General features: G+C 37.3%; 1 long non-coding RNA gene across 1 annotated transcript; it reads right to left on the minus strand.

Annotated features, from left to right (window-relative positions):
- Positions 1 to 629: 629 nt before the first annotated feature.
- LOC132108510 (uncharacterized) lies at positions 630 to 1,788 on the minus strand. Its single transcript, XR_009424463.1, has 2 exons — positions 1,685 to 1,788; positions 630 to 1,572 (listed from the first exon to the last, which is right to left on the minus strand). It is a non-coding gene; the product is annotated as an uncharacterized LOC132108510 (long non-coding RNA).
- Between the last annotated feature and the right edge of the window lie 3,461 nt (positions 1,789 to 5,249).

Below are 5,249 nucleotides of genomic sequence, written 5' to 3' on the forward strand. Positions count from 1 at the left end.
TTGAGATTAACATGACTATTTATGTTGTGACAACTTGTGATATTAAGTTATTTTAAGTTGGGTGGACCTTAGTCCCCGTTTGTTAAATTTACTCAAAAAAGAGCTTGCAATAAGCTGCCTTATTTTTTTAGCAACTTTTTTTTTTTACAGTGATAGGGATAGACCAGGACAATAAATGTTGAAATTAAGCGCTGTTTAATGTGTTTTTGCTAAAGGGAAAGACATATTAAAGTTTGCTGTTTAGTTATTTTTGACATTTAAAAGAGTTTATGTTTATGATTATTTTAGAGGTTACCATTACACTGTAAAAAAATATATGCCTCTCCAAACATAAAAATTTCTAGTGACCCGTTGCACCTAAAATTATTAGTTGGCCTAATTTAAGTTGCGGAAACCAACTTTTTTGTGTTGTGCTGACTACCCCTGCATGTAGACTGAACTTGAAATAGAATGTTGTGTCAGTTAAATATTTTCTGTTGACTAAACATAGCTTGTTGGGCCAACAAGCAGACTCGAATTGAAATAAAATGTTGTATTAAATATTTAATGTTGGCCAATAAGTCTATTTTTCATTAATGTTGGTCAAAATAGTCTATTTTTCATTATTTCAAATAAATTACACACTAAGCTTTGATAAAGAACATTCCATGTATTTATTTAAATACATATGAACTTGCCTGTTAGGCTCAAGTAAAATATTACACAAGTATTCAACCAGTGCCGAAACAAGATCTGAGAGTTCAAGAAAGCATGACATATCACTCTTAGTCAATAGCTGTACCGGAAAAACAAATATCTGCTTTACAAAATGAAACTCAGTAAAACATGACAACGGCTGTGCCTGTAAACATTGGAACATTTTTGTCTGTTAGTCTAAGACTAAGTGCAATTACATTACATGTAAAAAAATAAATAAATAAAAAATACACAGTACTGCCCACTACTGTCAGGTTACAATGGTCACTATTTAACCGTTCTGTTGGCAAAAAAAAAATCTCTGCTTTAAAAATGAAACATTCTGCTATTTCTCAGGGATGACTGCTTACAAATTAAATATCAGCATAAACTCAGATATTGCTGAAACAAACTTTTGAACTGAAATTCTAATTCCCCACAAATAAACTGTGTGCGGGAAAAAAGTAATCAAAAAGTTCCTGAGCAGTTAGAAAAATTCAACAACAAAAAAGTCACTGGCATTAACAGAAACTGTTGCATGAAACCATTCATACCTCAATGACTGACATGTAATGACCATTACACCTGTAATAACTTGTTTTTCAAGGATTGTATCCTTGCTGTGAACTCTTTTCCCAGGTTTAATACAATCTTCTGGACTGCCTCGAATGTGTACCTTAAGTCCTTAGGGTACTCCATATTTACAGCATACAGCAGACCAAAGAGCGTCATGAGGGCATTTGTGAAGTCTCCCAGATTGTCCATGACAACTTCCTCCTCCAGTACTACAGCCACATTGACCACTCTAGGATCTGGTCCTGAGTTGGTAGAACTGTCAGTCACTTCCAGGATCCCCATTTTCATGGCCTTTGTGTGTGGCCCCCGTGCCTCAGTATCCTGTGAAACACAATGAATGACTTTCAGTGTCAGACTGAAAGCATAATGTGTTATGCAATCACTACTGCATCACAAACAGTAATACCATAATAAAGATATTCAAATTAATTACCTTAATAGTCTTTGAAATTGAAGCTGGCTCTCTCAAGTACAGGGGAAGACCACGAAGAACAGCAGACCTTCTATAAGTAGTTAGATCTGTGGTCTGCCAAAAAGATAGGTCATCAATTATCATATATATCATAAGCCAAAATGCAAATGGAATTTGAAAATATTGACCATTAAAAATATTAAACGGGAACATGTAATGCTTAACCGTTAGGGTCAACGTTAAAATCACATGCCAGTTGGAAAGGAATGCTACGATTTATGAGTTAAACGGGATTTTCCAGCACTGCTAATCACTGTAGGTACTCACAATAAAGCTATTTCAAACTTTGTTGATAGACAATAGATATATTCTTAACCTAAATTTGCTCATTACCTCACAGCACAAAGCACTCACCACTGCAATGTCATGACTCGAGGTGGGGGAAATTCCAGGAGGCGCCTGGTAAAACTCCTTTGCGCATGCTAAGATGATTGACACTGTTCCCTCTTGCTCGGCCAACATAATATTTTTTGTGCAACGTTAAAAGTTCTTTCAACACAATTATTTATTTTCTCGATGAACATTTTGTAGTACAGTCATGAAAATCATGCAATCATTGACCAAACATATTTTTCTTTTTTGACACAACCAATGTCCTCATTTGTACAGCTTTTTGCATCAGTAATTTTTTTACAGTGTATGGTGAAGTACAGTGGGGCTTGAAAGTTTGGGCACCCTTTGCAGAATCTGTGAAAATGTGAATAATTTTCAAAAAATAAGTGAGATCATACTTAATGCATGCTATTTTTTATTTAGTACTGTCCTGAGTACATTTACATTTAGTCCACAATACAAAAAAAATAGTTCAAATAATAAAAATAATCCCATTCAAAAGTTTGGGAACATATATTTCAACAAAATAAGAAAAATTTGGCCAACTTCATGGTGTTCAAAAGTTTTCACCCCCCAACTCTTAATGCATCTTGTTTTCTTTATTAAACGTTTTATTAATCCGTCTATTCTTTAGAGTTTCAATGATTTAGCTAAATCGTGCAGGTTTCATTTATCCGTTTCTTGTTTTAATTAGGCCTAAAAATGGGAGCTTAATTATTCAGTGCCCCACGTTTTTTTTGCATTCCTAGCTCACTAAAATAGGCTACCACTTTCAATGCTTCGATGCAAAGTAATCCACAATTTCTTTTGATTAATATAACACATAATTCATATTATATAAATAATACTGCACACCTATTAAATGTGTCAAATCTAAAATATGGTTGTTCTGCCCTCTTATCAAACGCCCTGCTTGATCTTGCAGACAGATAACGCCTTCCAATAACAATAGAAGCAAGGAATCTTTTCCCCAGCTTTACTATCAGTCTTGGAATAACGTTAAACTGTAAACATACAAAAAAATACAGAAATATAAGCATGTAAATCAATAAGGTGATCACATAAAACATAATAAACTCTTTATACAGAGAATGACTAGCATCGCATCATTAGAAATATATTGCACAATTTGCATGATAAAAGTAATAAGGTTAACATATGCCATATAAAGAATTTACTAAACATACATTGCATAGAATCACAATACAGAAATGTTTTCATACCGAATGTGCCTTCGGATCAACTTAAATCGGGGAATGATAGCAGCCATAACCGCATGGAATTCTCTGCTGCCGCTGGAGATATGGCTCATAATTATGACGTCGCCATATAATGACTCTACAACCTGACATGCAGTACCCAACTTTGAACAGTGGAGGGCAACTAATTATAACCTTTAAATTTAAACTAAATATCAAATGTTCTTGTAGAACAGCACACTCCCCGTCTGGTATTCAGGAAATGTCAAATATATACTCCAGAAGGTACTTGCCAGGCTTTGCACCATACGCCACTATTGTTTGTACAGGTCATGCTTTCCAAAGTCCCCAGGAGGAATTGAGCAAGTACCGGTCTTTTGGGTAAGTAGTGTGGCAGGTGTTAGGATGAAAGGATCTGCTGGATCGGTTGACACAGGAATCAGTGGTCTGTTGTTTATAATGGCAGTGACTTCAGCCATAAAGGTGGTGAGTACCTCGTGCATGAGTTTGGAGGATGTCATCTGAAGAAGCATAGATTCCAAGATCCTGCGGGTAAGCCCAATCATCTTTTCCCACGCACCGCCCATGTGCGATGAATGCGGAGGATTGAATGTCCATATAAAGTCATGATTGGACAGGAATTGTTTTACCACCTTTTCATCCACATAAGAAGGACTTTGCAAGTCTTGTCGAAAATGTCGAATTAGCAGTGCTGCCACATGACTTTTACCAGGTATAATAAGTGGTCTCTTCTCTTCAGACTTTAGATCCGCTTTAATCAGATGACCTCCGACTCTTAACAGTCCACTTTGATCGATGAAAGGGTCTAATTTCCGAAGCGTACTAGCTTTCGCAAGTGACTTGTTTTGTCTAAGACACTGTAGTTCATCTGCGTATGTCTCCTGCTGTGTCGCTCGTACAATAATTTCCTTACTCTGAAGTATTATGTCAAAACTCAGAGACAATTTACAACAGTGCCATCCCTTGCATGTGGTAAGGTTGTCATTTTGATCTTGCTTGAAAGAGCGCACAATGTGAATCAACTTGCCAATAGTTCTGATCAAACGATTCCAGTCATAGAAGCGTTCAAAGCGTTTTGAGACAGCAGTATGTAGCACTGTAACTAATGTGCGAATTTCTGCATCTTGATCGGGATCAACAAGTGCGTAGGGTGTTTTAGGGGGAGTCTGTGTTCTTGGGTGATGCAAAAATGAGGGTACACTGAACCAGATGGTGTCATGCAATTTATTTGGAGCTATAGGTCATGTCGCAACATCTGCAGGGTTATGCTCTGAGCTCACATAATGCCATTGTTCTGGATTAGTGCTTCTCCGAATTCTCTGTATGCGGTTGCATTGTAGATATAACCAAGAACCACACGGCTATCTGTATAGAAGGTTATATAATCGAATTTGACAGCAATTTCTGCAGTGATGGTTTCCATTATGTTCACAGCTAACACCGCTGCACAGAGATCTAGACGAGGTACAGTGAGCTCTGGTTATGGTGCTGACCTCGCTTTGCCAATGATGAACCCTGTATGACTATTATCATATTCGTCAATCATCCTGAAGTAAGCGACTGCCGCCATTACTCGCTCAGAAGCATCAGAGAATACAGAGAGCTCTATGAACTTGGCACCTAACAAGAATGTAGGTCCATAGTTTCTTGGGACTTGAACATGTTGAATCTCTCCATTTTTCCCACAGCTCTCGCTTGTTGGCAGGTAAAGGTGCATCCCAATCAGTAGTATCCTCAGTTAACTCCCTTAGCAGTATTTTGCCTTGAACTGTGATTGGAGCCACAATGCCTAGTGGGTTGTATAAGCTGTTTATCACTGCTAGCAGGCCATGCCTAGTGTAAGGCCTTCTCTCATTTTGAACATGGAAATTGAAGCAGTCTGTGTCCAAATTCTAAAGTAGTCTGAGACTGCGCTGCATAGGAAGTGAACTGACACCTAAATCCAATTCTTTCAGTGAGTTGGCGTAATCTTC

Source organism: Carassius carassius, chromosome 28 (genome assembly GCF_963082965.1).
Source record: "Carassius carassius chromosome 28, fCarCar2.1, whole genome shotgun sequence".
Classification (NCBI taxonomy): Eukaryota; Metazoa; Chordata; class Actinopteri; order Cypriniformes; family Cyprinidae; genus Carassius; species Carassius carassius.